The sequence below is a fragment of the Mustelus asterias genome, chromosome 16 (assembly GCF_964213995.1).
Source record: "Mustelus asterias chromosome 16, sMusAst1.hap1.1, whole genome shotgun sequence".
Classification (NCBI taxonomy): domain Eukaryota; kingdom Metazoa; phylum Chordata; class Chondrichthyes; order Carcharhiniformes; family Triakidae; genus Mustelus; species Mustelus asterias.
The window spans coordinates 101,553,448-101,577,523 of NC_135816.1; the positions used below are offsets into that span (position 1 = coordinate 101,553,448).

General features: G+C 43.7%; 1 pseudogene; it reads left to right on the forward strand.

Annotated features, from left to right (window-relative positions):
- Positions 1 to 3,315: 3,315 nt before the first annotated feature.
- Positions 3,316 to 7,367, forward strand: LOC144505418 (putative G-protein coupled receptor 139; annotated as a pseudogene).
- Positions 7,368 to 24,076: the final 16,709 nt, after the last annotated feature.

The following is a 24,076-nucleotide window of genomic DNA, read 5'->3' on the forward strand; positions in this document are numbered from 1 at the left end:
AGAAACAAGTGTTAGCTACTGCCACTCAGAGCGAGTAATCCAATCCCACTGCCACTCAGAGTGAGGAATCAAATCCCGATGATGTGGATGCTGGTATACCTAAAAATAAATGAAATAACGAAGAAGTCCTTAAAGACTGCAATAAGGTAGTGAACTATCTCTCCCAGGAACAGAGCACTGAAGTGAAAAACTTGTTAAGATTCCATGAGGACCTTCGTAGGAATCGAGTGCAGAGGACTAATGCCATAGTGCATGAGGTTGACATAGGGAATGTTGTCCCGATAAAACAACATCCCTATCGGTTTAATCCTTTCAAAGCACCGCAGGCTCAGAAGGAAGTGGAAGCGATGCTACAAGGTGATGACATAGAGTCGAGTCAAAGTGAATGGAGTTCGCTGACTGTTGGCTCCCAAAGCCAATGGTACTGAATGATTCTGCAAGATAATGGAAAGGTTAATGCAGTGATTAAATCTGACTCGCACCGAATTCCAAGGTTGGAGGATTGTGTGAAAAAGAGAACAAGTCACTTACATCACAAAGTTGGACTTACTTCGCAGTAACTGGCAAGTACCTTTGTCGGAGAAAGCAAAAGAGATTTCTACTTTTGTAACTCCAAATGGGCTATTATCAATTTAAAGTAATGCCCTTTGGGATGAAAAATGCAACAACCGCTTTTCAAAGGTTTATGAACAAAGTTGTTGCAGGATTGATTAATTGTGCTGTCTACATAGATGGCGTAGTGATCTTTAGCTATTCCTGGAAAGATGACATGAAACATCTGGCAGAGCTCTTCAAGAGACTACGGAAGGCAAAGTTGGTCATAAACTTGGCAAAGACAGAATTTGCGAAGGCAGAAGTGACGTTCTTAGGACATAACATTAGATACGGACGGATAACACCGAAAGACATGAAGATGAAGGCTATAGAGGAATTTCCAAGGCCATCATCGCAGGAGGAAGTGCTTCAATTTCTGGGACTGAGTGGATTTTACAGAACATTTGTACCAAACTTCAGTAGCATAGCGGCACCGTTGCTGGAGTTTTTCAAAAAGAACACTACATTTCGGTGGACAGAACAATGCTAGGATGCATTTAAGAATTTAAAAGCAATGTTAATCACCGCACCCATTTTAGCCACGCCAGACTTCCTGAAACTCTTCAATTTCACCATCGACCTCGCGATTTTGGGGTTGGAGCTGTGTGGTTTCCGGAGGATGATTGTGGAATTGAAAGGCCAATTGGTTATTTTTCATAAATACTTAATATCCACCAGACAAAATATTTCACTGTTGAAAAGAGGTAATTGAGTTTAATAATGGCTTTCACAATATTTTAATATTTACAGGATGAACAATGCATCGGAGATGATTGTGTATATCAGTCACAATACTTTGACATTTCCGGAAAGATTTAAGGACATAAAGAGCAGATGATTTGGTTGGAATCTCACAATACAAGCATTTATTTTACGGATTGTGCATGTTGTGGGTCGTGAAAATATTATCGTGAATGCGTTTTCGTGAGTTAAAAAAAATAAAGACATAATTTCATGATGGTGTTTCATTTTTTACTTAAGGGGTGAGGTGTTGCAAATTTGAGTTGCAAAGATGTAAATAAAGTTAAAAAGAATGCTGGAAGGACAAAACATTGCGTGGTCCCTTTAAAAGCTGGTTTTGTTTCAGTACTTCGAGGTTTAAAACGCAAAGTACATCAGAGTCCCAGACTAAACATTTTTATCCAAAGCCAAGGCCAGTCAGCAGGCTTTAGGCATTTGAATGTTTGTATTTTGCCCCATCAATTTAAGGCAGGTACTCAGCTACCAAGAACCTATTGAATTTGATGAAGTTGATAAATTCAGACTAATCCTGTTGTTGGAAAATTGATAGGCCATTAGAGGTATACAAGAGAGTGCAGGAGGAAAACAGGAGTTAGTAACGGCCACCCCTCAAGTCGAGAGGGAGAGAGCAGATCTGCACCCTACTAGCTATATCTATCTCTCAAAAAAAAGACAGCATCTAATCAGCGAAATGTATCAAATTAAAAAGAACTCTCAGAAAGAGGGAATCCACAGAAGAACTCCAAAAGTTTCTGAAAACCACAAAACCTGTTTGTATTTTTTGAGAGTGACGCAACTCAAGTTTTACATTTTTGGTTAATGAATACTATATTTATTTGTACAGCACTTCAGTCGAGTCTTATTTTATTTGGTATGTTACTTGATTAGTTAAATTTCCTGTTAGTTCAATAAATAAGTTGCTAAATGTTTACTTAAAAGTGAGTGTCAGGTATTTCTGTTAGTTAAACACTAAACATGACTGAAAGACAGTTCACCTTCCCATACACTTTGAACAGATTACGAGGTGAGGTATTCCTCTTTGGGGGATTTGGCGCTACGTTTTAAAGGGTAACAAACTCCATGTCGTAACAAGAGCATAAACGATAATTCCAAGTTGCTGGATGATAGTTGAGGGTAAAACAAGGAGATCGAGGGTGAGCATGTGTTTATCCCATGAAGGAGAAATCACCATCAGCCACAAACAGATCCAATTTATTACACAGTTCAAACCGAAGATGAATTAGTTTGGTGACGTCATGCTGAAGAACTGTTGTAATCTCAGGGTAATTTCACTATAATCCCCAGACGTACCAACTTCTTTAGACCCTAATGTTGTCAACGTTGCTACGGAAGACATAGTTGAATCTGAGTTGCCTGATACTATGTGAGAATGATACAGACTTCGTTCCAAGAGATAATGTATCTACTGAAGTTCCAAAGTATATTTCAAGAGTCAAGGGCAGCCAAATTCCATAACGTTAGATACTACCAAAGAGGAATAGGCGTCCTCCTGTCCAATGTCTTTACTGACTGTGTATCATGGTTACCTTGTCTAGAGTACTATTGATCCTATGTGTAGCATCGTAGTTATTTGTTGTCACGGCAATATTAAAGAGGCATCTGGATGGGTACATGAACAGCGAGGGAATGGAGGGATTATGGACCGAGTCAGGGCAGAAGGTTTTTTTCAGTTTAGTTACGGCATTATGATCGGTAGCGGATTGGAGCGCCAAAGGACCTGTTCCTGTGCTGTACTTTTCTTTGTTCTTTATTCTTTAATAACTTTTGTCACAAGAACTGAACTCAATGTCATAACGCGATCGTTCGGCCATAAAATAAAACTCGTATACATGGTGTTGCAACATCAATATCTCCAGGGCCAACGCAGTGTATAAATGAAGTGATATTGGGATGCATCAGCTCAGAGCGAGGGCAGAGGGATTATTTGCAGCAAGGGGGAGAGATCATTGCACAGGGAAAATGCGTGAAACATTTACACTTATCCATAGAATGTACTATGTGATTCTTGCAATAATTGGTGTTCCTGGTAAGTGGCTGTTGCAATACGAATTAGGACGATCTATGTGAGAGCTCCTGTCTGGTTTTACTGTGTGACCGATGTACATCGGATGTACATGCTGCAGCGTTCTGTGGGCACCAGCACTTCATAACTTTTATTCCTCAACTTGCAATGAACTCAGTTTATAATTTGCAGCACTTGGAACTATAAACTTATTGCATTTAGTGGATTATCATGTAATGTTGAAACAATCCTCAGTGAATTCAAACTCGCTAAAGGAAGGCATTAGTGGGTGTAAGAGTAACAGATTGTGTAAAGGTTATTAAAAAGAGTGGAAAATGTGACAGAGTTTTGCGGACATTGAAGAATTGTACAGAATGTGAGTCATTAACAGTAGAACATGGAACATAGAACAGTACAGCACAGAACAGGCCCTTCAGTCCACGATGTTGTGCCGAGCTTTATCTGAAACCAAGATCAAGTTATCCCACTCCCTATCATCCTGGTGTGCTCCATGTGCCTATCCAATAACCGCTTAAATGTTCCTAAAGTGTCTGACTCCACTATCACTGCAGGGAGTCCATTCCACACCCCAACCACTCTCTGCGTAAAGAATCTACCTCTGATATCCATCCTATATCTCCCACCACGAGCCCTATAGTTATGCCCCCTTGTAATAGCTCCATCCAACCGAGGAAATAGTCTTTGAACGTTCACTCTATCTATCCCCTTCATTATTTTATAAACCTCAATTAAGTCTCCCCTAAGCCTCCTCCGCTCCAGAGAGAACAGCCCCAGCTTCCTCAACCTTTCCTCATAAGACCTACCCTCCAAATCAGGCAGCATCCTGGTAAATCTCCTCTGCACTCTTTCCAGCGTTTCCACATCCTTCTTATAGTGAGGTGACCAGAACCGCACACAATATTCCAAATGTGGTCTCACCAAGGTCCTGTACAGTTGTGAAATGAATAACGGCTGTGGTGGTGTATTATTGGGATCAGTGTAGTCTTGCACTGGTACCTACAGATTGTGGATGGCCTGACGCATGTGACCATATATTACTGGCGATATGTTTTTGTGTAGAATTTTAATTAGCGCTGTTGATGAAGCAGAATGCCTTACGTGCGCCAGAGACCACGTATTATGCTGAGTTTGGGTCACTAACTTGAGTGCAAATCCCGATCTCAGTGACCATGTATTACTGTGAGAATCTACCAGTGTAACGTTGTACTGAGTGTGAGTCGCAAACGCAAGTGATCTACCTAAGTCAGTGACCATGCCTTACTTGGACTATCTGTCAGCGTACCATTATACAAAGTGTATGTCACTCACCCAGTTGGGGTACCTGATCTATGTGACGAAGTGTTATTGGGAGTTTCTGTGTAGAATTGTGCTGGACATGAATCACTAAATTGGCGTGACACTGTGGGTTAGCACTGAGACCTGGATTCGATTCAACCTGGAGGCAGCACCGTCTTCCTGTGCCTGTGTGGGTTTCTCCCACAGTCTGAAAGATGTGCTGGTTAAGTGTGTTCGTCATGGTAAATTCTCCCTCAGTGTACCTGAACAGGCTGTGCAGTGTGGCGATTTTCACAGTAACTTCATTGCAGAGTTAATGTGAACCTACTTGTGATATTAGTAAATAAACTTATACTTAAAACTTACCTGAAGAAGAGCGGAAAATCTGATACAAGTAAGTATGTTTTACTGGGAGCATCTGTTAATGTGGACTTTTGAAGACTGTGGGTCATGAACATTTCATGTTGCTTTATTGATCTGTTTCAAAGAAACTAATGTCAACTTGTGACTGACATTGAAAGAACCCGACAGCAGTTACAGGACTTCGATCCTTCACTTGTCTCAATCCTGCTCTTCCAGAAATGAACTCCAAAGCTTTATTTGGATTGTTACCAACAGATGGTTCCTTGAAAAAGATTGTGATTCAGCTCCGCCACACTCCAAACCCCGTGTTACACAACCAGTCACATATTATCCACTAAATGCGAGCGAGTATCCTGTTCAAAACATAATGCAGCAATTGACAATGAAGCAGAGCGAAATTAATTTACCATTAGAAAATGTGTCATGTAGATTGGTCTGAAATTTCGAACATTGGCATTTGTATTGTTCAAACCATTATATTGTCACCATTATGTACTTTTTATTTGGATTATTATATTCAGGAGTTTGCTGAATTCCTCCACTGTATTCACTTTATTCTCAGTTTTGATCTGTCTGAACATTTTGACATTATATTTCTGCTTCATGATTCCCTATGTTTCATGCACATTGACCCCAGTGACGATCCATGAATCAGATCAATTCCCACCGTCCACCAATCTGAGGTAAGTATTAACGCCTATGTAATGTCAGCTCAAATTTTAAACATCTTATAAAGATGTGGAGTTTTTCTGTGAACCACAGTTGGGATCAGTAACTTGTTGAACGAACTCTCCCTTCATATGCTTGAATAAACGATCATAATCTTCTCTGATTTTCCTGATGTTAGCAACATCGTTATTAGTAGCAGAAGTAGACAATTCAGTCCTTGGAGCCTGTCCCACCACTCAATTAGATCATGGCTGATCTCTCCGTTGTCTCAAATCCACCTCCGCACCTGTTCCCCACATCCCCTATCCCATTTTTTAGTTGAAATATATCTATTTCCTTCTTCAAAGCATTCAATGAGGCAAACCCGACCATGCTATGTGGCCGTGAGTTCAACAAATTCGCCACACTCGGCGAGAAGTAGTTCCTCCGTTTCACAGTTTTAAGATCGTCCGCCTCTCAACTTATACCTGTGACATCTTGTTCTAGAATGCCCCATAAGAGGAAACATTTACTCTATCAATCTCTTAGCTCGTAGGAATTCAGTAATAATCGAGGGTCTAATGCTGGGCGTGTCAGATCCTTGATGGTTGACTGTCGGTCCAGATCTGGTTTGAAATGTAACGTCTTTTTAGTGGCATTTTTTGTCAGAATTTAGCCTGCTGACTGGTTTCCAATCCAGGCCCATTTTGTACAAAATTCTCATCATAACTGTCTGGTTCAGAAGAGAGAATTTATGATCAGTAACATTATCTTTTTTCGTTTCTTTTGTAGTCAATCTACTGGGAATTGTGATCCTGTCCAAGGGAAAATGTGGTCTCTCTACCTGCACCACTCGATACCTGATTGCCATGGCAATGGCGGATCTACTGGTCATTATCACTGAGGTCATACTGTGGCATATCAAAGCTTATTATTTCCCGATGTCATTCCTGGGCATCACTCCTGTGTGTAGTGTTATTGGTGTACTGCTCCGTGCAGCCACAGACTGTTCTGTCTGGTTCACCGTCACTTTCTCCTTTGATCGATTGTGGCCATTTGTTGCCAGCAGCTGAAAACACGATATTGCACCAAGAAAACGGCAGCTGTTGTTCTCGCAACAACAAGCATTTTGTTCTGTTCAAAAAACATCCCATTCTACTTTACATATGAACCTGCAAAGGTAATCAACAATATTCCATGGGACTGTTTTGATAAGCCAAGCTATTTCACTGAGTTGGGATGGGTGCTATTTGACTGGTTTGATAAGGTTTGTACACCATTGCTCCCATTCGCTTTAATTCTGCTGCTTAATGCTCTGACAGTCAGACACATTTTAGTGGCCAGTCGAGTCCGCAAGGGCCTAAGGGGTCAGAGTAAGGGAGAGAATCGCAGTGACCCAGAAATGGAGAGCAGAAGAAAGTCTGTGATTTTACTCTTCAGCATATCCGGCAGCTTCATTCTCCTGTGGTCGGTGCATGTCATTGATTTCTTACGTTATAACATTACAGGGACATATCCCACAGAATATACCGATTCTGAATTTATATTTGAACAAGTCGGATGGATGTTGCGGAACTTAAGTTGCTGTACAAACACATTTATATATGGGGCGACTCAGTCCAAGTTCAGGGAGCAGGTCAAGAATGCTGCCAAATGTCCGCTCACGTCATTTATTCGATTAGTGACAAAACAACGCAACTGAAATAAGACCCTAGTGTTTGCTGTGCACGAATATAATACATTGTCGAACAGCAAGGACCCAGTGTGATTCCTGTCTGTATGGAGTCTGCACATTTTATCCGTTTCTGTATGGATTTCTCTTGGGCGCTCCAGTCACTAAACGTTGCAGAACAGATTGTGGGAGTGGTACATAAAGCCTACATATCACGGTTTGGTTAATCGGGACACAGAGAGTTTGGACAAGACTTCCTGTGCAACTTGCATCAGGCACGAGTTTGAAAGCTATGACATACACTGACATCAGGGCGCCACAACACATGAAGGACGTACAAACATTGCAGAGAGCTTAGAAATTATTGAAATCCCTGGCAATTCGTTTATTTCAATCATTTAGACGACATTTAGACTGTTACTTTATCAGAAGGAATGTCCAGGGCCGCATTGCAAACAGATAAGTGTTCAAGTGTCTTTACCAATTGGAATACCAATCAGATTTTCGGTGGGTGGAAAGTACAGTTACCTGAGCTCTACTACAGGTTGAAACAAGTCTTTTGTTAATGCTGCCAGACATTCCAGGGTGGACAGAGCTTCCTGATTGGAAAGTCACTCGGGCGCTGCAAATGTCCTTGACTGATGACACCCTCAGCCAACAAGCTACAACAGGCAGCAACAGCCTGTAATGACTGGGCCCTCCCAGGTTAGACACACAAGATCAAACCATTACCTCGAACATGGCATCTTTGAAAATCATTTCTCCAACTTGTGACCAACAAGTTGGAGCGGCACGGTAGCACAGTGGTTAGCACTGCTGCTTCACAGCTCCAGGGTCCCGGGTCCGATTCACGGCTCGGGTCACTGTCTGTGTGGAGTTTGCACATTCTCCTCGTGTCTGCGTGGGTTTCCTCCGGGTGCTCCGGTTTCCTCCCACAGTCCAAAGATGTGCGGGTTAGGTTGATTGGCCAGGTTAAAAAATTGCCTCTTAGAGTCCTGGGATGTGTAGGTTAGAGGCATTAGCGGGTAAAATATGTGGGGGTAGGGGCCTGGGTGGGATTGTGGTCGGTGCAGACTCGATGGGCCGAATGGCCTCCTTCTGCACTGTAGGATTTCTATGATTTCTATGATTTCTAACTGCAAACCCACTCAAAGCACAATGCATATAGTTTGATCAACAATAGACAATGTCCCTTTGGACATTTGCAGCGCCCGAGTGACTTTCCAATCAGGAAGCTCTGTCCACCCTGGAATGTCTGGCAGCATTAACAAAAGACTTGTTTCAACCTGTAGTAGAGCTCAGGTAACTGTACTTTCCACCCACCGAAAATCTGATTGGTATTCCAATTGGTAAAGACACTTGAACACTTATCTGTTTGCAATGCGGCCCTGGACATTTCTTCTGATAAAGTAACAGACTAAATGTCGTCTAAATGATTGAAATAAACGAATTGCCAGGGATTTCAATATTTTCTAAGCTCTCTGCAATGTTTGTACATCCTTCATGTGGTGTGGCGCTCAGGCCTGATGTCAGTGTATGTCATAGCTTTCAAACTCGTGCCTGATGTAAGTTGCACATTAAGTCTTGTCCATTCTCGCTGTGTCCCTATTAACCAAACCGTGATATGTAGGCTTTATGTACCACTCCCACAATCTGTTCTGCAACGTTTAGTGACTGGAGCGCCCAAGAGAAATCCATACAGAAACGGATAAAATGTGCAGACTCCACACAGACAGGAATCACACTGGGTCCCTGGCGCTGTGAGGCAGCAGCGCTGACCCCTATCCCACAGTGCCACCCCTCGTGTCTACGTGGGTTTCCTCTGGGTTCTCAGGTTTCATCCCACGGTCCGAAATATGTTCTGGTTAGGTGCATTGGCCATGCTGAATTCTTCCTTAGTGTCCACAAACAGGCGCCAGAGTGTGGCGACAAGGGGATTTTCACAGTAGTTTTGTTGCAGTGTTGATGCAAGCCTACTTGTTATACTAATAAATTAACTGTAAACTTCATATTGCTCTGCATTGAACTTCAGGTGCCGCCTGTTCACCAATTGGATTATATCTTTTTGAAGTTGTAACCTCCTCTCATCACATTTCAGCATGTTCGCAAGGTTCCTATCCGCACATGTTATTAACGTATCCTGTACACAACAGGTGAGGTCGGTACAGCATATCAGGGAAGCTCTGGCCCGAACATGCACTCCACCGCAAGTCCGCTTCCAGCACGAAACATATGCATTCCCCAAAGTCACTGCTTTCTTTCAGCGTGTCAACTTCATGCCCTTGATCTTACTGTCCCCAATGGCCGAACTGGCTCCACCTGTTATATCAGCGCAGGCTTGTTGGGCCAAACGGACTGTTCCTCTGCTGTACTGTTCTTTATTGCAAGATCTTCCACTCCAAAACATCGACATAATTTCACTGTTCACGATTCCCTACAAAATGCCTCCCCAGAACGTTTGCCCATATGATATTCCCAAATGAAAAGAAACATTTGTCCATGTGACTATTAGTGTTCTCCTCAACCTGGTTAACTCGACTTTTCATCACTTCCAAAGCTCAGTTGGCTGGTCTACAGTTGCTGCAATTACATTGAACCGTTCCATGAATACGGCTGTGACTTTTGAAATGCTGCACCTCTCTTATGCCACCTCTGAAAATCAGAAAGACTAAATGTCATGGCCATTTTTGTAATTAAAATTTATGTGGTAAACAAAGCCTACAGTCTTACAGTTTGGTTAATAGGGACACAGAGATTATGGCCAAGAGTTAATGTGCACACTCACTTTCCGCTGGGTCACTGAGTGTTTTGATCCAGGAACTGTTGTTCATTAACATTAAGTACAGATATCTGAGTCAATCCTCCTTGTCAATGAGAAACATTCTAGTGTCCTGAATACCTCATCCTTCACCTCTTCCTTAAAAGCGTGTTGCTGCGTGTAAAGTAAATTTCATTATTCAGCGATGCTCTCTTTTTCAATGTGAACATTTCCCTTCTCAGTCCCTGTTATGCCCTATTCCTATGTGTGTCTGTGCTCCTATCCAATCGATTTGTAAGCCTATAAAGACTTTAGGATTTGTGTTCTGTGTTGTCTGTGAGTTTGTTCTCAGAATTCAGCTTTGCTTCACATTCGCTGATTAATCGCCCCTCTGAGACTTTCTGTGATTCAGTCTGATTCCCAATTGCATTTTCTACCTGGCGGCATTCATAAAAATGTTTTTATTTCTTCCATGAGCTAACTTATATTACGTTTGTTACCCGAAAGACATGTGTTTTTTTTGCATTACCTCTCCCTTGACTTTTTTCCAGTCCATCTCCTTTTTCAAAGACGTATTCATCCTATGCAATCTTCCAACCTTTTTTCCTGTGTCTGAGTGTCTGTGTTTGAACGAGTGTGTGTGTGTATTTGTATGAGCGCATCCCTGTGTGAGTGTGTGTCTGTGGGGTGGCACGATGGCACAGTGGTTAGCACTGCTGCCTCACAGTGCTAGGTACCCAGATTTGATTCCCGGCTTGGGTCACTGTTCGTGCGGATTCTGCTCGTTCTCCCTATTTATGCATGGGGAGAACGTGCTGGATAGGCGCATTGGCCATGCTAAATTCTCTTTCAGTGTACCCGAACAGGCACCGGAGAGTGGCGACTCAGGGATTTTTAAAATAACTTCACTTTAGTGTAGCCTACTTGTGACACTAATAAATAAACTTAAACTTAAACTGTGTGTCCTATATTTTCCTGAGTTGATGTTTTGTTTGTTGTTTGAGCGAGTCCCTCTGCATGTGTTTGTCTGTGTGTTTGCAAGAGTGTGTCCCTGCTTGCGTTTGTTTGTATGAGTGTATCTGTGTATGCGTGGTTACATGAGTGTGGCCCTGTTCGTTTGTGTGCCTCCATCCATGTGAGTGTCACTGTATTTGTGTCCATTCATGTCGGTATCTCTGTACATGTGTCCATGTGTGTTTCTGTCCCTGTGTGCGTGAGTTTCTATGTGTGTGACTTTGTGTCTGTGGTAAACAGTACTTTACTTCTAGTTTCTATGTTTTCAGTGTTTCTATGAATGGGAGGCAAAAGATAAAATATTTACGCAGAGAGGGGAAAGGAGTGGGACGAGTGAAATTGCTCTTGCAGAGCTTGGACACTGGATCGATGGGCTGAATGACCTCCTGTGCTGCAACCATTGTATGATTCACTCACAAATTACCTTCTCAGTGTCAATTAGTCCCCACTCTTTTCTCCATCATCATTCACAACATTTCAAGTTCAGAACCCAATGCATTTTAGTTGGGCATTGAGGAGTATTTTTTCCACCAATGTCCAGAGCTTGTTTCTGTTTGGAGGCAAAGATTCCCAGTTTCACCAGTCCCTCCGAGGGATGGTCAGAATCTTATCCCAGGGAACATTCCAGTAACTCTCTTCTATATATTGAAGAAAGTGTTCATGTCTTTCCCAAAGGTCAGAGTTCAGAAATGGACACAATGCACAATAAAGATTCAAAATCACTTCCTGACATTTGTATTACTTTCCTCTTCGTTTGTGTGAGTGCATATATGTGTGAACTGGGGGGCTTGTGTGTGTGTGTGGGGGGGGGAGTGGGGGTGGGGGGCGGCTGGGTTTTATCAGAGTGTGTTTGTGTGTGCATGTGTGTGTGCGTGAGTTTCTATGTGTGTGACTTTGTGTCTGTGGTAAACAGTACTTTACTTCTAGTAAGCTGCTCGAGTAGAGGCGGATATAATTTTGTCTTTTAAAAAGCATTTCGGCTGTTACATGGTAAGATGCGTACAGAGGGATATGTGCCAAAACGGGCAATTGGGACTAGCTTAGTGGCAAAAGAAGGGTGGCATGTACAAGTTGGCTGAAGAGCCTGAATCTATACTGTCAACCTCTAAGACTCCATGTGTGTGTTTCTATGTGTGTGTGTGTGTGTGTGTGTGTGTCTATCAGAGTCGGGTTGTGTGTGTCTGCAGTCATCCGTGTGTGTGTGTGTGGTGTGTGTGTTAGAACGTGTGTCTGTGTGTATGTCTATCAGAGTGTGTTTGTGTGTGCCTATGTGTGGGTTTAAGTGTGTGTTTGTGTGTATGTATGTGTATCAGAGTGTGTTCGCATGTATATGTATGTGTGTGAGAGCATATATGCATGTGAGTGCATGTGTTTGTGTGTGTATCTGTCTATTTGTGTGTATGCTATTCTTTAGGTGCGTTTCTCTTTGGGTGTGTGTGTCTTCTTGGGAATTTGAGTCGCTTTGGGTGCGTGGTTTTGTCTCTTTGGGTTAGTGTCTCTTTGGCTGTGAGTGTCTTTGACTGTGTGTCTTTCTGGATGGGTGTCTGTCTTTGGGTGTGTCTGTGTGTGTGTGTCTCTTGGGTGTGTGTCTGCCTTTGGGTGTGCGTGTGTGTATTTATGGGTGTGTGTGTTTTTATTTGGGTGTGTTTGTGTGTCTTTGGGTTTGTGTGTGTCTTTTTTGGTTTGTGCGTCTCTCTCTTTGTGTGCGTTATTCATTGGGTGAGTGTCTCTTTGGGTATGTGTGTGTTTCTCTCTGGGTGTGTTTGTTAGCCTTTTGGTGTGTGTATGTCTTTGGTGTGTGCATGTCTTTGGGTGTGTGTTTCTCTTTGCGTGTGTGTCACTTTTGGGTGCGCGTGTCTCTTTGGGTGTGCGTGAATGTTTGGATGTGTGTGTGTCTTTGGCTGTGTGCGTGTGCGGGTGAATGTGTGTGTGTTCCTTTGGCTGTGCACATGTTTTGGTTAATTCAAGACATATGGTTCTTACTTCCTAGGCCAGCACGAATTGCCCATCTGAAATTGTCTTTCATAAAGTGGTGCTGAGCTGCCTTCATAATTGGCTATAGTTCGAGTGGTACAGTTAGCCCCACAGCGTTGTTAGGGAGGAAGGTTCCAGGGTTTTGATCCAGCATCAGTGAAGGAACGGATTGTGTGGTCGATGGTAGTGTTCTCATTGTGCCTGTTGCCCTTGATTTTCCACATGCTAGCTGTCCTGTGTTTGGGCAGTGTCTAGGGATCATCGGTGAGTTCTTGAAGTGCATCCTGCAGAGGGTACGCAGCTGAAATTATTGGAAAGCAGTGGAGGGAGTGGGTGTTTGTGGAATGGTTGCCAATTAGGTTAATTTGTCCTGCAGGGTTTCAAGCTTTTGAGCGTTGTTGGAGCTGCACCCATCCATGCAGTGGAGAGTAGCATCACACAGCTGACTTGTGCGTTGTCCGATCAATGGTTAACCCCAGGATTTCGATGGTGCTCGATAATTGGAATTACACCGTAACTTCATTGCAGAGTTAAAATAAGTCTTACTTGTGACTGATAAATAAACTTAAACTTTAATTCCTTAAGCAAATCGAGGAGCGCACTCGAAGCTCATTGGCCATCCGTATTTCTCGGCCATCTTCCATTGCCGGGGAGACGGTGGCGGCCATCTTCGGTTGCCAAGGAAACTGGTGACGGCCATCTTGCGTTGCCAGGGAAGGTGCTGGCGGCCATCTTATGTTGCCGGGAAGACGGGCAGCGGCCATCTTACATTATTGTGGAGATGCTGGCATTGGACTGCGGTGGGCACAGTAAGCAGTCTCACAACAAGTCTCATAACAGGTTTATTTGGTATCACTTGCTCTGGAGGCGCTGCTCCTTCATCAGGTGAGTTGCGTTGCCAGTGGAGACAAGGTCAGTGTTGGAGAAAGGCGTCTGAGCACAGGCAGCTTTTTACAGATCTTGGTTTAGACGATGATTTTTATTACTCACATTCTTTCCCCTCAGACTTTCACTTCCCTCTCCATTCTGAGCCGCCGCTTCTCGGGTTTTTATTTGATATCTACGATTTGAATTTTTGTCAGTTGGCAGTTGGTTCGCGCAGTGCACTGTGGGAGACTAGGCGGCCCATGCGCAGATCCGCAGCAATTCTTTCCTTTTGTTTTTAAAATCTCCACCCGGCGTTGGGAGTGTTGCCCGTCTCAAAAGGTCAGCTCCTTTCTCCATTTCTTTCTTGGATGAGAATTTTAAAAAATAAACGGTGGGGGGTGGTTGCTCTGACGTCACTCCAATATGGGGGCCGCCCCTTCGGCACCGACCCTTCCTCTCGGCCCCGGATATTCTGCCAACGAACAGCGGCCGGGCCCTGGGTGTGGACAAGAGGTGACACTGGGACGAGCAGCAGCAGCAGCAGCTTCCCCTAACGGCCAGCAGGGGAAACAGCAGCAGGTTTTGTCTCTTTGCACCAAAGGCTTCCCCAGTTCAATTTGTTCAGAGAGACTGGAAATCTATTCAAATTTAAACTTCAGCTTCTCAAACTCCCGCCTCCCACCCCATCCATCCATCCACGCAACACGAACCATTCTCTCTGCAGCAGGTTCACTCTGTATTCCCCACTTCATCGCAGCAACCCTGTTCCCAGATACTTTACAACATTAAATATTACAATTCCAACTTCATAATATGCCTCAATTCATATTTATTCAGGGGCGTCACAAACTGCGGACAAATTATCAATTACCTTTCCATCATGGGAAATGGGGGTAATTTACAGTATCTAATTTCACAATAAAAATGATGTCGAGAAGCCAGTGTTGGACTGAGGTGGGCACAATAAGAAGTCTCACAGCACCAGGTTAAACTCCAACATGTCTATTTGGTATCACGAACTTTCGGAGTGCTATTTCTTCATCAAGTGAGTGGAGAGGTGGGTTCACAAACATGATATACATAGACGAGACTCATTTGCAAGATAATGGTTGGAATGCGAGCCTTAACAGGTAATCAAGTCTTTACAGGTATAGACAATGGAGTGGAGAGAGGGAAAAGCACAGCGTGACGAGGTGTGAAGTGTGACCCTTACGATGCTCCACTTCTCCCACTTCCACGCTAAGCACGTTAAAGAAGCCATCCCCGACAGACAAGCCCTCTGTATACAGGGGGTCTGCTCAGATGAGGAGGAATGCAACAGACGCCTACAGACGCTGAAAGATGTGCTCGTAAGAATGAGATACGCTGCTGGACGCATCGATTGACAGTTCTGATGTGCCACAGCAAAAAACCGCACCCATCTTCTCAGAAGGGACACGACTAACAGTGTATCCTTCATCGTCCAGTGCTTTCCAGAGCAGAGAAATTGCGGGATCTTCGTTGGAGCCTTCAACACGTCATCGATGAAGACGAACATCTCTACAAGGCCAATCCTCACCCACACTACTGACCTTCAAACAACTGCGCAAACTCAAACAGATCACTGTTCGCAGCCTTCAGGAGAACGATAATGACAGCACACAATCCTGCCACCGCAACCTCTGGCAAACGAGCCAAATCATTGACACGGATACCACCATTACACGTGAAACATTACCCACCATGTACACGGTACATGCTCATGCAACTCGGCCAACGTTGTCTACCTCATATGCTGCAGGAACTGATGTCACAAGGCGTGGTACATCAGCAAGACCATGCAGTCGCTGTGACAGTGGATGAACAGCACCGCGTGACAATCTCCAGGTAGGAGTATTCCCTTCTTGTCAGGGAACACTTCAGCAGACAAGGGCACTCAACCTCCGATTATAGGGTAAACATTCTTCAAGACGGGCGGCCTTCAAGACAGACGGCAACGCAGAATTGCTGAGCAGAAACTGGTAGCCAAGTTCCATACGCATGAGGACGACCTCAACCGGGATCTTGGGTTCATGTCACACTACAGGTCACCCCCACCATTTTACCTGGGCTTGCAAAATCCTACTAACCTTCCTGGCTTGAGACAATTCTCAGATCTTTAAGCTGTGATTATCCCTCTCTCCACTCTCATTGTCTATACCTGTAAAGACTTGATTATCTGTAAAGACTCTTATTCCAACCATTATCTTGCAATTGATCTCTGTCTTTATACGCCGTGTTTGTGAACCCACCTTTCCAGTCACCGGATGAAGGAGCAGCGCTCCAAGAAGCTCTTAATACCAAATAAACATGTTGGACTTTAACCTGGTGTTATGAGATCTCATGTGCACAATAAACATCAGAGCGAATTTTAACTTTGTGTATTATTCTTCTAGTGTTCTCCTAATGTGACAAAAGTGAAATTGACATTCATCCTCTATGGTCTCTACTTGTTTGTGCGAATATGTGTGTGAAAGTCTGTTTCTGTGTGTCTTTCTGCATATGAATCAGTGTGTTTGTGATTTTATGCGTGTGTGTACATATATGTGGGTGGGTGCTTGTCTGTGTGTGTTTGAGAGAGACGTTGTGTCTGTCTGTACAACTCTATGTGTGGCAGTGTGTGGGTGAGGGTGTGTGAGTGTGTGTGTGCAATTTCAACTTTCAGAGAACGCATCTCAGGCAAATTCCTGAGCCAGGTGTCAATGCAAGGGAAGGGAACAATGCACGGACAGTGAAACAGAGAACAGCATCAGGAAGGCCAAACTTCTCCACGTGTTTTAATGTGAAGCTACTGAGTGGGGGAGCAAAACATCAGACCCAAAATCCCAAAAGTAGGAAATTGTGAAATTTGAGTTGTTTTTTTCCCTCTGAAAAATAAACTTCACAGGAATAGTGAAGAGGGAATTTGAGTCTGTTGTTAAATCCATTCACTCTGATTCTGCTTTTGGAGTTTTTTTCAGCAGTATAGGTGAAGCTTTTCACTGAATCCCTGGTGTTTCGGCAAAGGGATGAATTGATCAATAGATTCAACATAATACTGTAATCAAAATGGAGAGGGTTGATGATGAGTAGCTATTTCCTCTTGTTGAGTAGTCGAGGGCGTCATTTACCTTTTGATTTGAAACAGCTCTGTCAAATCTCCTGACCCCGAGTTTCACGAGTCCCTCTGAGAGACGGTCAGAATCTCATCCCGGGGAACATCCCAGTAAATCTCTTCTGTATATTGAAAAAGGTGTTCACATTCTCCTGTAAGTGTGTGGTTCATCAATGGACACAATACACCGACTGGAGAAAAACATGTATTTTATCAAGATTTATAAAATCCGCCTGTGTTTGGGTATCAGACTGTATTTGTGTGTGTGCATGGGGATATGTGTGTCTGGCTCTGTGTGTATCTGTGTGTGTGTCTGAGAGTATCAGAGTGTGTGTGAGTGTGTGTGTGTGTGGGGGAGGGGGGGGATTACGGGTACGAGAATGTGTGTGGGAATCCACGTGTTTTTGTCCGTGTGATTCTGGGTGAATTGGATGCATAACATGTGCCTGGGCGTCTTTTACTTTGTGTGTGAGCAGCTGTGTATGTTTCTGTGTTTTTTATTTATGTGCGTGTTTCTATGTGTGACTCTCTGTATTCATGTGATACTGTGTGTGTCTATGCTGCTCTTTTTAGTCTGAGTGCATATCTCTATCCTTGGCTTTCTATGTGGCTATGTGTTTTTCACTTTGCGTGTGCACGGGTTATTGTTGTGTATGGCTCTGCGTACATGGCTGTACGTGTTCTATGTGTATCCATGTTCTCTATTTGTGTGTATCTGGCTCTGTGTACGTGTGTGTCCATGTCCTTGGCTTTCTGTGCGCCGATCTGTTTTGTCTCTCTGCGTGTATATCTGTACATGTGCATCTGTCAAATGCGTGCATTCATCCGTGTGTCTGTATGTGCGTGACTGCACGTACATGTTTGTCCAGAACATTCCAGTAGTTCCAACACACACCTGCCATAAGTTTCACATGGTTTATCTCCTTGCCCTTTCCTGGTTTCATCAGCCTGCAAATTCTGCCCTGCCATGCCGCCTTAGTTGCGATCAGTGAAATGTAGCTGTAACACCGGATACCAAGCCAATCCGCCTGGTCCACATCATTGGACATTAAGGGACAAATGATCATGGCCATTTAACCTAACTTGTATATCTTTGGACACTAAGGTATACATTAACATGGCCAATTCAACTAACCTGCTCATCTTTGGACACTAAGGCACAATATAACATGGACTATCCATGGGACCTGCACATCGTTGGACACTACGGAGAAATTTAGCAAGGCCAATCCACATAACCTACAGATCTTTGGACACTAATGAGTAATTTACGATGGCCAATCCACATAACCTACACAACTTTCGACACAAATGGATACTTTCCCATGGCCAATCCACCTAACCTAAACATCTTTGGACCTTAATCGGTAATTTCCCGTGGCGAATCCACTTACCCTGCACATGTTTGGACACTGGGGGGTAATTTAACATGCCCAATCCACCTAACCTACATATCTTTGGACACGAAGCGGTACTTTATGTTGCTAAGTTGAGTTCGTGATTTTGGAATTTGATGCTGGTAAAGATGTAAAACTTCAATAATACTAGAGGGAAAATAAAACGCTGTGTGGTCCCTTTGAAAGCTGCTTCGTTGTTTCAGTGCTTGGAGGTTTAAAATGCAAAGTACATCCAGAGTCCAAGCTGAAGCATTTGCATCAAAACGTCAAGCAGTAGTCTTGGCAAGACAATCAGTTTTTTAAAAAAAATTGCCCAATCAATTTAAAGCAGGCATTCAGAGACCAAGAACCTATAAAATTTGAATATGATGATGTTGACAACTTCAGACCAATTCTATTGTAGGAAAATTGATCGGTCATCACAGGTATAAAAGTGAGTGCAGGGAGGAAAACATCAGGAGAGCAACTGGACGACTGCCTCTCAAGAGGTAGAGAGCAGCTCTCAACTCTGTCAGTTTCAGATATCTCTTGAGAGTGTGCCATCCAACTAGCGAAAGGGTACCAAATCAGAAAGATGTTGCAGACAGAGGAATTAACGGAAGAACTCCAAAAGTTTCTGAAAGCCACAACACCTGGTTGTATATTTTTGAGAGTGACTGAATACTATTATTATATATTTTTTTAATGAATGATATAGTATTTATTTGAACACATTCCATTAGAATTTTTTTTAAATTCGGTATGTTATTTCTTTTATGAAAGTTTCCTGTTAGTTAAATAAATAAATTGTGTGTTCAATTTAGTTCAATTTAATCCACCTAACCTACACATCTTTCGACAATTTAGCACTGTTAATACACTTAATCTGCACATCTTTGGACACGAAGGGGCAATTTAGCATGGGAAATCGACTGAACCTGCACATCTTTTTACGCCAAAGGTCACGTTAGCATGGCCCGTCACCTAAACTGCACATCTTCAGACACTAAGGGACAATTAACAACGGCCAATCCACCTAACCTGTACATCTTTGGATATGAAGAGACAACTGAACATGGCCATTCCAAGAACACAAAATAAATGGAAACAGGCGTAGGCCACCATGCCCTTCAAGCTTGCCTTGCCATTCAATAAAATCACAGTTGACCTATACCAGTCTCAGCTCCTTTTCTGTGTCATTTCCCCAGAGGTCACTAATATTTGATCTACCAATTATTTATCCACCTCAATTTTAAATTCTTCTCATGATTCAGCCTCCACTAACCTTTGCGACAGAGAATTCCAGAAATTCACCATCCTTTGGGTGAAGAAAATCCTACGCTCTTCAATTTTAAATGAACTGTGTTTTATTTGTAGCTCTGTCCCCTTGTTCAAGAATCTATCCCTGTCAAGCCCTCTCAGGATTTGATATGTTTGAATAAGATCAAACCTCACATTTCTACACTCCGAGGAATAAAGACCCAGATTAGGGCAGCATGGTGGCACTGCTGCCTCACAGCGCCAGAGACCCAGATACAATTCCCTGCATGGGTTACTATCTGAACAAAGAGAACAAAGAACACTACAGCTCAAGAACAGGCCCTTCGGCCCTCCAGGCCCGTGCCGCTCCCTGGTCCAAACTAGACCATTCTTTTGTATCCCTCCATTCCCACTCCGTTCATATGGCTATCTAGATAAGTCTAAAACGTTCCCAGTGTGTCCGCCTCCACCACCTTGCCTGGCAGCGCATTCCAGGCCCCCACCACCCTCTGTGTAAAATATGTCCTTCTGATATCTGTGTCAAACCTCCCCCCCTTCACCTTGAACCTATGATCCCTCGTGAACGTCACCATCGACCTGGGGAAAAGCTTCCCACCGTTCACCCTATCCATGCCTTTCATAATTTTATACACCTCTAATAAGTCTCCCCTCATCCTCGGTCTTTCCAGGGAGAACAACCCCAGTTTACCCAATCTCTCCTCATAACTAAGCCCCTCTATACCAGGCAACATCCTGGTAAACCTCCTCTGTACTCTCTCCAAAGCCTCCACGTCCTTCTGGTAGTGTGGCGACCAGATCTGGACGCAGTATTCCAAATGCAGCCGAACCAACGTTCTATATATCTGCAACATCATACCCCAACTTTTATACTCTATGCCCCGTCCTATAAAGGCAAGCATGCCATATGCCTTCATCACCACCTTCTCGACCTGTGACGTCACCTTCAAGGATCTGTGGACTTGCACACCCAGGTCCCTCTGCGTATCTACACCCTTTATTGTTCTGCCATTTATCGTATAGCTCCTCCCAACATTATTTCTACCAAAATGCATCACTTCGCCTTCATCAGGATTGAACTCCATCCGTCATTTCTTTGCCCAAATTTCCAGCCGATCTATATCCTTCTGTAGCCTCTGACAATGCTCCTCACTATCTGCAAGTCCTGCCATTTTTGTGTCGTCCGCAAACTTACTGATCACCCCAGTTACACCTTCTTCCAGGTCGTTTATATAAATCACAAACAGCAGAGGTCCCAATACAGAGACCTGCGGAACACCACTAGTCACAGGCCTCCAGCCGGAAAAAGACCCTTCCACTACCACCCTCTGTCTTCTGTGACCAAACCAGTTCTCCACCCATCTAGCCACCTCCCCCTTTATCCCATGAGATCCAACCTTTTTCACCAGCCTACCATGAGGGATTTTGTCAAACGCTTTACTAAAGTCCATATAGACGACATCCACGGCCCTTCCCTCGTCAGCCATTCTGGTCACTTCTTCAAAAAACTCCACCAGGTTAGTGAGGCATGACCTCCCTCTCACAAAACCATGCTGACTATCGTTAATGAGTTTATTCCTTTCTAAATGCGTATACATCCTATCTCTAAGAATCTTCTCCAACAACTTCTCCACCACGGACGTCAAGCTCACCAACCTATAATTACCCGGGTTATCCTTCCTACCCTGCTTAAATAACGGGACCACATTAGCTATCCTCCAATCCTCTGGGACCTCACCTGCGTCCAGTGACGAGACAAAGATTTGCGTCAGAGGCAAATCTCCATACAGAGGCAAATCTCCATTCAGAGGCAAATCTCCATAAGTCTGTATGGAGTTTGCACGTTCCCCCATGTCGACATTGGTTTCCTCCGCTCTGGTTTCCTTCCACAGTCTGGAAGGTGTGCTGGTTAGGTGCATTGGCCATGCTAAATTCTGCCTCAGTGTACTGAACAGGTGCTGGAGTGCAGGGACACGGGGATTTTCACAGTAGATTTCCTTTGCAGTGTTAATGTATGCGTACTTGTGACACTACTAAATAAACTATTCATTCAATTGTTTTATTATTGTCACATATACTGGGACAGAGTGAAAAGTGTTGTTTCCTGCGCACTATGCAGAAAAAGCATATCATTCATTGAGTACAAGAATAAAATATGGAATTAGAGGGTATGCTGGGGACAGCTCACAAGACATCGCCTCTCTTTGGCGCCTGCTCCCAATTGATGGGATCAGGGAGGTAGCGAGTGGTGCATGTGGAGAGCCCACGCTTTCCCTGAGACAGGACCAGAATTCCAAGTAAATTAGCTAAAAAGAGAGAAAGGAAATGAAGACTGGAAATTATTGATCACATATTCTCCTTATCTTGCACGCACACTAAGAATAGGATTGCAGCACATGAAATTGTTGATAAAGGCAAAATACTTCATATTCTGGAATCTGAAACCAAAAACAGTAAATGCTGGAGAAACTCAACAGGTCTGGCACCACCTGTGGAGAGAGAATATAGCCAAAGTTTAGTTTCTGGATGACCCTTCATCAGGGATAAAAGCAAAGAAAATTAAATGTGCTTCATACCAAGAGGATGGAGGGGGTCTTTAATGGGACAAAGGAAATGTAAATATCGGTGAAGAAGCCTGGGAAGGGTGTTAAAAGTACCATTAAGCGTTTAGAAAGTATGAATGACAGATCAAAGGTACAGATTTTTAAGTGACTACCTGAGGAATGTGATAGTTGCCGTGATGATTGGGAGGTGAGGTGGTGCTTTCAAAGAAGATGGAGAGAGAGAAATGATAAAATGATGGCAATGTTTGAATGCAATGAAGGGAAGAAATGAAATCAAATAAATGGAGATGGGGTGAAGGTGGAAGGGAGAGTTAATGTTCTGAAGTTGTTGAACTTCCAGAAGAGACGGCAGAGAGACTTCACCGAATAGTATTCTGGGAGAAGTCACGCTGTCACCCTGACTGTATAGTGAAAAGAAGAACCCCTCCAGAGAGAAACAGGAGAGGAACATCCAGCAGGGTTGACAGAGAGACTTCACCAAGGAGCATTCTGGGTAAATAAATGTTAAAAGTTCCCCCTTAAGGATTCGTACCTGAAGGCTCAAAGCATTCGAAACAAAATGGAAGAATTAGTTACACAGATAGATGTAAAGAGGTATGATAAAGTTGGCATTACGGACTCGTGGCTCCAAAGTGAGCAAAGATGCGAACAAAACATTGTGAGGGCTATTTAGTGTTTAGGAAGGAGAGAAGGAAAGGAAAATATGGTATTGCATTGTTGATCAAAGATGATATTGATACTGTATTGATGAAAGTTATTAGCATAGATGATGTGGAATCTGTATGGGTCTGTATGAGTTAAGAAATAACAAGGTTAAGAAAGAAATATTGGTGAGCGTGGTATTCAGATCACCGAACTGGAGTGGTAATAAAGAACAAAGAACAAAGAACAATACAGCACAGGAACAGGCCCTTCGGCCCTCCAAGCCCGCGCCGCTCCCCGGTCCAGGAATGAATCCTGAATCCAGGATCACCACCCAATTTTCCAGCCTATCTACATGCCAATATCCTATCCACCGAGCTGTCCCTCACAGCTACGATGCTTTGTTCATTACAACCTATTAACTCACCCCCACCCCCCCATTCCAGACCCTGTGATCTCCAGGGAGAGGCGAAAACCCAGAGTGAAAAACCCCAGGGCCAATATGGGGAAATAAATCTGGGAAATTCCTCTCCGACCCCCTGAGGCGATCGAAACGAGTCCAGGAGATCACAATGGCCCTGATCGGAAAATGCTTCCCAACCCTAGTCATTTCCACTTCCACGAACACCATATGAATTCCCTGCCCCCGAGACAGGTTCCCAACTATCCGCAGTCTCGCTCTGTACTGGCACCAGCAAGATGATCATAGAATGAAGCCTTAAAACGAGAAACAAGGAACAATTAGCCCGCGCCGCTCCCTGGTCCAAACTAGAACACTCTTTTGCGTCCCTCCATTCCTACTCCGTTCATATAGCTGTCTAGATAAGTCTTAAACGTTCCCAGTGTGTCCGCCCCCACCACCTTGCCCGGCAACACATTCCAGGCCCCCACGACCCTCTGTGTGAAATATGTCCTTCTGATATCTGTGTCAAACCTCCCCCCCTTCACCTTGAACCTATGACCCCTCGTGAACGTCACCACCGACCCGGGGAAAAGCTTCCCACCGTTTACCCTATCCATGCCTTTCATAATTTTATACACCTCTATTAAGTCTCCCCTCATCCTCCGTCTTTCCAAGGAGAACAACCCCAGTTTCCCCAATCTCTCCTCATAACCAAGCCCCTCCATACCAGGCAACATCCTGGTAAACCTCC